Source organism: Pleurodeles waltl, chromosome 5, assembly GCF_031143425.1.
Source record: "Pleurodeles waltl isolate 20211129_DDA chromosome 5, aPleWal1.hap1.20221129, whole genome shotgun sequence".
In the NCBI taxonomy this organism is placed as follows: domain Eukaryota; kingdom Metazoa; phylum Chordata; class Amphibia; order Caudata; family Salamandridae; genus Pleurodeles; species Pleurodeles waltl.
This window is the reverse complement of record NC_090444.1, coordinates 1,664,685,114-1,664,697,422: the sequence shown is the minus strand read 5'-3', so window position 1 is coordinate 1,664,697,422 and position 12,309 is coordinate 1,664,685,114.

The following is a 12,309-nucleotide window of genomic DNA, read 5'->3' as shown; positions in this document are numbered from 1 at the left end:
AAGTGGGTGAAACCCTGCTCAAGTAACAGCAACAATCCTTGTCAGGGTGAGCCAGAAAAAGTTATTAAATCAACATGCGCTTAGCCCTCTGGTAGCTTGCAACAAATATTGTCTAGCTTAACTTAGAGGCAGTGTGTAAAGCACTTATACATCCTACAAAGAGTAATGAAGTGAAAGCACAACACAAGAAATAGGGCTCGCCAATTTAGAAAAATAGAATACATTTCTAGAAATTTACACCAAAACTACAAAAATCTAATCAGTATAACCCGAGTTATGAATTTTTAAAGTTGAGTGAAATAGTGCCTGAACTACCTAAGCACCAACCACATACATCTAGTCACGCAAGACCAGGGCAGAGTTGAAAGTTATGACCGACCACAGTAAAGCGCAGGTTGGATAAGAGAAGTGGATTAGGCCAGGTCTCCACTTAACTTGGACTCAAAGGACATTTTAGAAGAAAATGTCTTCGAAGATAAAGCTCAGCGGGGCAAGGATGCTGATGGTGTTCGAGGACAAGACGTTGCTGCCGGCAAGCTAGTGTGCAAAGTTGCGGTGAATATTTCTTTGTTTGGACTTTGTCTTTTTTCTAAAATCTCCAGCGGGACAAAGCTGCAGGCTATAGCTGACCTAAGACCAACAGAAACGTAGAAGTTAAAAAATGTGGGGGAAGACCATTGTAGGAAGCTGGCCTGGTGTGTGGTGGGTATCTAAGGTACTTATACCTTATTCCAGGTATCCCCTATTAGTGTAATGTAGGCAGTGTCTAGAAGCCGGCTCTCTAGAGGTAGCTGTGGATGAGCAGCCATGGCTTATCTAGGAGACCTGCAAAGCTCAAGCAATAACACTGTAGTCACACAGCACTAGTGTTACAAAAATAAAGGGACTTTATTTTAGTAACACAATACCAAAAAGTACTAGGGGGCAACCCTCTAATAGTAGGTAAGTAACACACTAGATATGTACACTAGTTATCAGCACTAGGCATAGAAAGTGATAGAAAACAGTGCAAATGCAAAAAGACAATAGTGACCTTAGGGGGAGCCCAAACCATGTACTAAAAAAAACAGAATGCGAACACAGGACCCTCACCTAGGTAAGTGGAATGTGTAGAAGGAAGCTGGGGGTACTAGGAAACCCGAAAGGTAAGTACCACAGTGTCCCGTAGCGACCAGTAGGAAAGGAGCAAATTACTAGATTTTCCCCAAACCACCCAAAAGGAAGAAAATGCAACACCCAGAAAATACTGCCAGAAACCAGCAGTGGATTCCTGAAGAGGAAGACCTGTGGAAAAAGGGGACCAAGTCACAGAAAAATCCAGGAGGAGTAGGAGTTTTTACCCACCCAGCTGTGGATGCAGGAGTTGGTCGACGGTAGGATGAAGACAATCAGGAATGCAGCCCTGGAGCAGGTGAAGAGTTCCTGGAGGATGCAGTCGACGTCCAACACCTGATGGATGATTACAGTCAGTGGCGTGGAAGAGCGACCCACAAGCCTTGGCAAAGGCAGAAGTCGCAGTGAAGCAAAAGCGGAGCTGCCAGGGAAGAGCAAGGTCCAGGAGCAATCAACCCACGTTGGGAGTTCTGGGGCAGCCCTCAGTAAGGCAGAGAGTCCAAAGAAGAAGAGGCAGCCCCAATAGGAGACCCACTGGAGAAGGAACCAGGCGTCAAAGAAGAGCCCATGCAACACAACTGAAGAAGGGTCCCACGCACAGAAGAAGCACGCAGAGGGCTGTGCATCGCAGGAAGGAGGGTTGAGGGTTCAGGCTACACACAGCCTGAAGATCCCTTGGAGGAGAAGCAAGCAAACCTTGGAATCTGCAAGGGACACGCTGCAAGGGGGTACTGTCCTGTGTGGGAAGGCAAAGGCTAACCTCCACCAAAGTTGGACTGCTGGTAGACAGGACTAAGACTACTACTCCGGGCCACTACCCGTGATGCAGGATCCACGCAGCTCAGGATGAGAGCAGATCCACGCAGCCGGTTGTCGTTGCAGTTGGTGTCTGTGAATGCAGGGGAGTGACCCATTCACTCCAAGGGAGATTCCTTCTTCCTTCTTGTGCAGGCTGAAGACTTGCCGCCCTCAGAGGATGCAAAGCCGGGGAAATGTTGCAGAAGCTGGAAGGAGCAGTGGAAACAATTTTGCAAGCAGTCTTTCAGTCGTGGATGCAGATTGTCGGTTCCTGGAGGGTCCAGTCACGGGTCCAGTGGCTAGACGTCGAAGTAGAGGTTGCAGAGGAGTCCTTCTGGAGTCTTGCAAGGCAAATCTGAGGACCCACCCAAGAGAGAGACCCTAAATAGCCCTGAAAGGGGGATTGGTCACCTATGAGGCGAGGACTCTGACATCATCTGCCTGACCTGGCCACTCAAGATTCTCTTGGAGGTCCCTGCCAACCTTGGATTCAAGATGGCAGAACCCAGAGACCCTCTGGAGGAGCTCTGGGCACCACCCCTGGGCTGGTGATGGACAGGGGAGTGGTCACTCCCCTTCCCATTGCCCAGTTTCACGCCAGAGCAGGGACTCGAGGTCCCTGAACCAGTGTAGACTGGTTTATGCATGGAAGGCACCAGATGTGCCCTTCAAAGCATACAAGTGGATTGGGGAGGCTACCCCTCCCAAGCCATGTAACAACTATTTCCAAAGAGAGAGGGTGGTACCCCACTCTCCTAAAGGAAATCCTTTGTTCTGCCTTCCTGAGCTTCAGCTGTTCAAGCAGCAGGAGGGCAGAAACCTGTCTGAGAGCTTGGGCAGCTTGGGCTGCCTGGAAAACCTCAGAAGGCTGGTAGGAGCAATGCTGGGGGTCCTATATGGAGCCCCCAGGGTGTATGGAATCATACTTTCAATACTGGTAACGGTATTGGGGTATGATTCCGACATGTTTGATATCAAACATGCATAGGTTCGGAGTTATCATTATGTAGCTGGACATAGGTCCCCGCACTCACGAAGTCAAGGAAAATGGAACTGGAGTTCGAGGGGGCACCTCTGCTAGTGCAGGGGTGACCTCACACACAGGTACTTGCACCCTGCCTTCTGGGCCAGGAGGGCCTGCCATAGGGGTGACCTACAGTGATCTGTAGTGAAAAGGGTGCATGCACCCTGTCACGCAGGCTGCACTGGCAGGCCTGTAGATACTTTGCATGGGCTTCCCATGGTTGGCATAATAAATGCTGCGGCCTATGGGGATCCCCTGGTACACTAATGCCCTGGGTACCATATACTAGGATCTTACATGGGGACACCAGCATGCCAAATGTGGGGTGTAAGTAACAGAGTTACCAAGTTAGAAGGGAGAGAGCATAATCACTGGGGTCCTGGTTAGCAGGATCCCAGTGAACACAGTCAAACACAGACAACAGGCAGAAAAATGGGTGTAACCATGCCAAGAAAGAGGGTACTTTCCTACAACCACCCTAAAGCTGACAGGTCTAACATGCAATTCCCCACCCCAGTTGAAAGCTGTGATAACTTCCCAATCTCCTTCAACTTCTTATCACAAAGGCAGAAAAACCTGGACAGACCATCAGCATCGGAGGTGTCTAACCCCGGACTTAATCATCCATAATATCCATTCCCTGTAGGGAAATGGTCCACCTTAGCAGTTTAAGATTCTCAACCCACACTTGCATGAGCCCACTTAAGTGGCCTGTGGTCAGTCTGAACCTAGATGTGATTCATAAACAGGTATGGTCTCAGCTACATCTATGCCCAGACCACAGCAAAACCTTCCCTATCAATAGGACTCCACCTCTGTTCCATGGGCCTGTAATCTATTGATGAAGGCTGCAGATTGGTCTAGCCCCCCCTTATTCAACTGTTAGAACAGCCCCTGTGCCATGCTCTGATGCATCAGTCTAGACAGTAAAGTGTTTGGAGAAGTCAGGGATCATGAGTACAAGTGTTGTACCCCTCATCACCTCCCTTTGCCATCGACTCACTCCACTACTTCATACTCAGTGATCCCAATTTCCACATTGACACCACCAACTCTATTTCCATCGTAGAGAACCTAAGCAACATCGGCTTCACCCAACTGGTCACTAAACCCACGCACAAAGCCAGACACACAGTGGACACCATCTTAACTTCTAGAGACAGAAACAATTTCAACCACATGACTGAACTCACCTGGACTGTCCTCTTCATCACCCACTTTACCATCTGATATTTCCAGCACACCACCTCAAGCACCTCAGCACCACTCACCGAAGCTGTAGCAAGGTAACCAAGACCGTATGGTCACAGGCCTTAGGCACCACACAACCCAAGCCCACAGCAGATCCCAACCAGGCGTCCAAAACTTCACCAGCTAGATCACCAAGTCTGCTAATAGTCACCCCACTGAAACCAGCTAAACCCAACACCTCCAACCCAGCAAGATGTAAAGCTCCGGAGCTCAGAAACTCCAAACATGACTGCTACCGAAACGGTGCGTGACCAAGGACCCCTCCGACAGAGACAACTACAAGGCAGACCTCAACTACCACCACCGCTTTAAAGCAGCAAAATGAGCAGCTTATCGCTGCCCATATCGACACCACAGCCAACCACACGAAAACTCTTAGAATCATCAAGGAATTCTCTAACCCCTAGCCACAGAGACCACCATCCACCCATACCAGGAACTCTGTGACACCCTCTAACTTCTTCCACAACATTAGCACCACCATATACAATTTCAACCCTCCGCCTCCACCCTAGACATCTCTCAAGCAGGAAACACCAGCCACTCTATAACCTTCTGGTCCCCGATTACCACACAGACCACTGCAGCTATCATGTCATCCATTTACTACAGGGCACCCTCCGACCCCTACTCCCTCTGGCTTTTCAAACTCGGTGCCAACACTATTAGCACAGGCCTAACCTGCATCCTCAATACCTCCATCTCTGTGGCAACCTTCCCGGACAAATGGAAGCACGCAGAGATCAGACCCGCCTAAAGAAATTCTCTGCTGACCCCAGCGACTTCAACAACTGCAGGCCGATCTCTCTGCTCCCCTTCCCAGCCAAAGTGGAGAGAAAGCTGTCAACCAACAGCTCACTGACTACTTTGAACGAAACAACCTTCTCAGCACCTCACAATCTGGATTCCGGGCCGACCACAGCCACGGAAAACATCAGGACCCTCCTCAAACGAGGAGAGTTAGCAGCTGTGATCCTTCTGGACCTCTCCACAGCGTTCGATACAGTCTCCCACCATACTCTCCTACCATACTCTCCTCAATAGTCTCCACAGCAAAGGTTTTCAACAAAATGCCCTTAAGTGGGTCGCCTTTTTCCTCTCAGGCCACATGCAGAGAATCTGCCTTCCTCTCTTCACTTCTACACCCAAGAACATCACCTGCAGTGTACCCCAAGGATCCTCTCTCAGCCCAACCCTTTTCAATATCTACATGCCCCCCCCCCCCCCTGCAGACATGGTCATATCCTACAGACTCAAAATAGTCTCACTCACTGAAGACTCCCACAACACCAAAGCCAACTTTCACAGCGCCATGACCAACATAGCAACATGGATGAAAAACAGCTGCTTCAAACTAAACACCACCAAAATATAAGTCCTAATCTTCGGGACGAACACTTTCGTATGGAACCACAGCTGATGGCCAGCAGAACTCGGACCATCACCCTCTCCATCAGACCACGCATGAAACCTGTGCATCATCCTCGACTGCCAACTATCCATGAATCAACATGCAAAATCAGTTGCCTCCTACCTCTATGTCCTCCGTATGCTCCTCCAAATCTTCAAATGGATCCCTACCGATGGCAGAAAGACAGTCATGCACACCCTGGTCACCAGCTGCCTCAATTAGGGCAATGCTCTCTATGCCGGAATATCCTCTCAGCTACTTAAAAGACTCCAGACTTTACAGAAACCTCCCCCCTCCTGGGCAGCCATGAACTGTGGGGTCATGCAGACCCACTCATGCAACCCCAACACCTTAATGAGTGACCTGAGCCCCACTTTCTTCAAGGCAGTGTGCTCCTTGTCATTCCCTAACAAACAATCCACAGGCATGCCAGGACTCACCCCTACTCCTAATACTTTGAACCCAAGACCCCCCACCTACTCAGTGCCCTGCTGGAATATTGTAAGAAATTCACCCAAGACTGGTGTGGGAGTTTGTGGCTGTCCATAATCTCTAGCTGTACCTTTCAGGCATCAACGTCAATATGCCAATTAAAATGGCCTTCATGGGACCATACTGCATCTGTTCCCCCACCTGTAGTGTTAGAAGGGTGTCCTTCCCCACTGTCGGCATATGCTTCCATAGGCTTTGCTCACCAATCCCCCTCTCAGCTGTTGTGCATTCCAAGAGATACCTCATATGCAGAAAACCGTTTGTCTTGGTCATCTCCCACCACATGAATGGGCACCAGGTCTTGTGGTATATGAATCTTTACCTCTCCAGTGGACACTGAGGGTGTGCTGCCATCATTGTTGCTGCATTCTCGATTATGCTTGTCTGGCTTTCAGCTCCAGCTCCTTCAAGCCCACCTCATGAGCCAGTAATAGTTTCTTTTCAACCGAAGCCCTCTCAGCCTTTCTCTCCTTTGCCTCCAATTTGAACTTGGCCAGCTGCAGTTTGATCTTCCTCTCAGCCTTTCTGTCCTCCATCCCCTCTGGGGATAGGCACATTTCTCTCTACCCTGGCAATGATCTTTTCTCCTCGGGTGGGTTGTCCTTCTGTGGGTGTTGCAGCTCAGAACTTGTGCTCAGGTCCTCCCTTTACTCTCACGTGGCTGCTTCCTCATCCTCTGATATGCTTGGCAACTGGTGAGCCTCCTCATAGGCCCTGGGAGCCTTCTGGTAACTCCTCCCTTTTGGAGGTCCTTTTTGCTGTAAGCCCCCTCTCTTTGCAGAATCTTCTGAGGACAGCTAAAGTTCAGGTTGCTGACCTCAAGCACCATCCTTACAGGTAGGGTCACAGGCAGAGTCCATTAGAATGGGAGTGAGTTTGGAAAAAGCAAAAGAAGCCAGTCAAGGAGAATTTTAAGAGATCTGAATCTGGTATTAAATTATTTCTATGGACGTTTGTGCTAAATAACTGTATGGCAATAAACAAGCGTAAGTACAGTATCACATCACTGCCACCAATGTGAGGAATTAGGTTGTTGGTTGAGGGGGCAGGGGGTGAAACACTGCTCAAGCAATAGTCATAATCCTGGTCAGGGTGAACCTCAAAATGTCATCAAGTGAACCTGTCCTTAACTCTCTAGTAGCGTGGCACAAAAGCAGTCAGACTTAACTTAGAAGCAATGTGTAAAGTATTTATGCAACACACAGCCATAAAGTGCAAACAGCACAAGAAAATCCACACAATTTAGAAAAATAGAGTCCAATTTAGTAAATTATTTAACACCAAAACAACAAAAATCCCATTCATAGATCCGGAGTTATGAGTTTTTAAAGTAGAAAATAGCATCTAAAACATCAAAGTGCCAACTGAAGACAACTAGTCAGGCAAGACTGGGGCAAAATGGAAAGGAATGGCTGACCACAATGGATCCCACTTCGGATAAACAAAGTCTATTGCACCCAGTCTCTGCCTGCTTCTGGACTAAGAAGACATTTTAGAAGTGTCAGTGAAGATAAATTTCGGCGAGGCGAGGCAAGGCAACTGGCTGGGTGTGGGAGAAGGAGGTGATGTAATCTAGGAGCCGCTGGACGGAGTTGCGGTGAAGATTCCTATGTTCAAACTTAGCCTTATTTTTGAAAGTTGAAAATCTCAAGTGTGATGAAGCTGCAGGCTCTATGAGTAACTGCTGAACAGGATTTGCTGCTGCAGAGAAAAACATAGTGGGAGCTGCTGTGAAGTCAGGCTGAGTGGTGGTGCACCTTGGGCTGATCAACGAGCAGGTAGGTCCCGGTCTCCTATTGTTTCCAGAGCCCATTTTGGGGCAAAAATGTTCCAACTCCCAGGTTATGGGTTTGTGCTACCTGGGCAACTTGAGTACCGCTTCCAAGGGTCCAGCACTGGAGAGGCTCCATTTGGAGGGTCAGGACTCGGGCAAGTTCCAGATGCAAGTTTAAAATGGTTGAAGCCTTTTCTCTCCCTGATTAGAAGGCCAGCAAAATAGTCCTTAGAGTCACACTGGAAGCCCTGGGATGAATTACAAGAGCAGGACTCAAGCATCAGGGCCGACCTCTGGAGGCCCAAAGTAGGCTTCAGGCAGCAGAGCAGTCCCTCTTGGGGCAGCACAGCAGTCTTCCAAAGGAAATAGCAGGCCACAGCAGCAAGTAGCACTCGAGTCCTTGCACTGGTCCAGAAAGTGAACTGAAGTGTGGGTCTGAGGGTCCTACTTTTATACCTGGTGCCTCCTTTGAAGTGGGAGAAACTTCTAGAGCCTTCTCCTCACAGACGTACCTGGCTTTCCTGACTCCCTACCCTGGTTGCAGTTTGTCTGTAGGCACATTACATGTAAGTGTGAAGTTATTTTGTGAAAGTAGGGTAAAGTATTTTGAAGAGCAAGTGGGGCTTTGCACAGCTCTCCCCTCTCTCACCCTGTCTGTGATGACCCATTCTGCCAGTACTTATTCCCCCTTTGTCTATTTATCTGGGAGCAGCAGACAAAGACCAACTGCGAGCTACACCCATATTCATGTGACCCAGGAACAGGCTGCAGGGCCCAAATGGCTAAGACATGAAAATGCCAACTTTCTATAAGTGACATTTTCATAATTGTGACTTAAAATCTAACATTACCATTGAAGGGGATTTTATATTGCAATTCCTCAGACACCAAGCATGACTTTCCCACCTGCTCCCAATCAAAGGTTATCTCTTATTAAATGTAGTAAGGTAACCCAATGTTATTCTATAGGAGAGGTAGACCTCACAACAGTGAAAAATGAATTTGCGAGTTTTTCACTGCCAGGACATGAAAAACTTAAATGTCCAATATTTTAAATACAATACAACCAGCTTTATGTACTGTCTAGGGCCTAGCTTAGGGGTGACTTTTATGTATTAAAAAGAGAGTTTTAGACTTGGCAAAGGGGTTATTTTTCCAAGTCGAATTTGCCGTTTTAAACCACCAACAGGCTGCAATGACAGGTTTGGTACATGTTTTAATGGGCTACTTGAGTGGGTTACAGGGTAAGTATTGTAGGCCAACTGATACCGTTTAATTTGCCCACCATGGGCATATGGTATATCACTTTAACTGGGACTCAACTAAATCAAACATGGCAATCAGGTGTAAGCCAATTTTACCATGTTTTAGGGAATAAGCACAAGCTCTGGTTAGTAGTGGTAAGCGGTGATAAAGTTCACAATCAGAAGGCCAACAAAAATTAAATCAAAAAAATAGTAAGATGATTGGGAAAAAGGATGGGGGAACACCACTCTAAAGCTGATAGGTCTAACAACACCCTTCTGCAGTGACTTCATAATACCAAAATTTGCGAACATTCTTTCAAATTGATTTCTTCTTCTCTCCAAAGTGTACCTACCCCCTTTCACATCACCCCCTCAAACAAATCAGTGCAGTGTTCCTTAGGGGTCCATCATAGTCCCTCTTTTACTCAACATCTACTTAACCCTATTAAATCTAATTAAATCTTGCAACCTCACCTGTTACAGCTCTGCAGATTATACCCAAATCTTTTTTTAAATGAATACCTCCAAAGACTTCTACAATTCAAAACTCAATGACCGCCTTTGAGCCATAAACACATGAATGATGAAAAACCATCTAAAACTCAACACCACAAAGACAGCAATGATGACATGCAGACAGTGTGAAGACTACTAGCCTACTGCCATAAGGCTTAAGGGACTTGAAGCCTCTCCGACAACATCAAAGGAAGCTAGAAACCTAGAGGTGTTATCATTGATTCAGTCTTACCCTTGATACAGCATGCTAACAATGTCCCAAAGCGTGCCTTCTACACAATGAAAACTCTAACATCTTCCCATTACGTGCATACCAACATAACTGCAACTTCTCCCCCAGCTTGTAATCTCCAATTACAGCTTATACCTTGGAGGACCAAACTTCATTATAAGCAAAATTTGAGTCATCCAAAATGCTGCAGCAATCTCATTCTCCACCTTCACCCAAGAGAACATGTGACCCCAGTTCTGCAATCGCTCCACTGGCTACCTATAGCTACAAGGGCAATGTTCAAGGCACTCTGCATTGTCCACAAAGCCTCCAAAGGGAAAGGACCACTATACCTTAAAGTTACACTCAAGCAATGCAAACCAAACGGAACCCTGCACTCCAGACTTGAACCACCTATTGTGCCATCTTACCCAAGAAATCCATAGGAGGCATTGCTTTCTCAGTGCAAGCTGCCACGTTCTCAAACTTGCTAACATCCTGCATTAGAAGCACCCAGGAGCATATATGCTTCCAAAGACAGGGGTAAACTTGGCTGTTTCCTAGAAAAATCCACCACCTGCAGACAGGCAGCAGAGCCCAGAGCTTAGAACCAGCACAGTGCAAACAACCCAACCAGCAAACTGCTTTCATTCTACAGGTAAGCATAAAAGGGCTGACCTAAGGGTCTCTGTGACATTATTTAAATATGTACTTCCATATGTAATTGTTATGGCTCACAATGTAGTGGTCAGCAACAAATTGCAAATTATACCTATTAAATTCACATATTACATATCTGCTATGAGGGTTGTCAAGCACTATATAGCGAAAAAACTGAAACTGACAAACAGTCATGGAACAACTGAAAGAGATGTTTCACACATTACTGGACTGTTGTGGAGGACTTTGATGTAGGCAAGATCTTTATCTCCCCCCCTCCATGGTGGGTAGCTATTTAAATGCTGCAATGCAATACAACCCTCGACTTGGGTCTCAGTGAGAGCTGCTCTGAGGCTTTTGGCCTCCTGTATATTGTTTGTAGGCTACACCAGGTGGCGCATGTGGCTCTGCAGTGGGATCTGAAGTCTCTGTGCTCAGCGCGAAGGGGTGGGGTAGGAAACTCTCTCCCTACCCCACCCACAGCTAAACATTCATGACAGGTGCATTGTTGCATGGTTGGGAGGGTTGGGTCATGTGGAAGAAGTGGAGAGCGGAGGACTCTGATCGCCAGATGAAGCTTCCCTCCATATCAGCCGCTTGGAGTTGCAAGTGTTCGCCTGGCACTAAAAGCATTCCTTCAGATGATCAAAGTGGAATGGGTGCAGTTTCTCATGGACAACACAAGAGCCCTGTGGTATTACAACAAACAGCGCAGAGTAGGGTCATGGGTCCTGTGCCAAGAGACCCATATTTATACTTTTTTTGCGCCGCACTTGCGTCATTTTTTCACAAAGTGGCGCAAATGCGGCGCTAAAAAAGTATAAATATGGGCCTCTGCAAGTGGCCGAAATGTTCATGGCATATCCCTGATTGCCCAATACCTGGCAGAATCTTTAAACGCCAGAGCAAACGCAGCTGATGTTGCCTCGCTGAATGGCAGTTATACTCCGAAGTGGCAAAGGGTATCTTCCAAAAATGAGGAGAATCCTGGCTCTCGAATAAATTAGGTCTATAAGCTTAGTTATGGAATGTCTGACATTCCTTCCCACGGGTGCCTGAACTTAGCTTAGTGCACCAATGCTTGAATGTGAATGTCCAGGTGGCTGTTACCCTCTGGCAGCTCCACTCAATTTTCTGGTTGATGTGGTCAGTGTTTTCTGGATTACTAACAGTCCTGAAAAGATTTTAAGGGACTCGATGGTAACTCAACCCCAATTTAAATCTTAAGAACATCACACACAAGCCCTGCACTAAACAAGAGACACTTTATAGTTTAAAAGTGTTTATTTCAACATCCCAGTTCCATTTCTTAGCTCATGACAAGTAATCACACACAATATGATTTGTACAGCAATGAGGCATGTGGCCAAAAATGTGACTAACATATATAAAAAATAATATATCAACCTAGCAACCTAACACTCTACTTTGTGCTACACCATGAGAGCACGGAGTAGATTAACTTGCATCTAGAGTTTCTTGTGAGAATATGTTCTGCAAACATGTTTACGGTAAAGTGCTGTAATTATCAGGAGGGTTGGAAGCGAGTGCTTTCTTTAAAGAAAATATACAGCAGCTCTGCTCTGCTCAGCTCTTCTCAAATCACGCTATTGGCATTCACATGGGACTGGAGACTGCAGCAGAACATCAACGTGAGGAGAATCTGAGGCCGCATCTGTTTGATAATCTAGCTTGAAGACCTCTCCAATTTGAGGGTGATTTCAGAGGGTTTCTTAAAATAAATCGACCCCTCTTATCTTTCTTAAGGAATGTATTGACATAATCGTATCCATCAGATAGATGTACTAATAA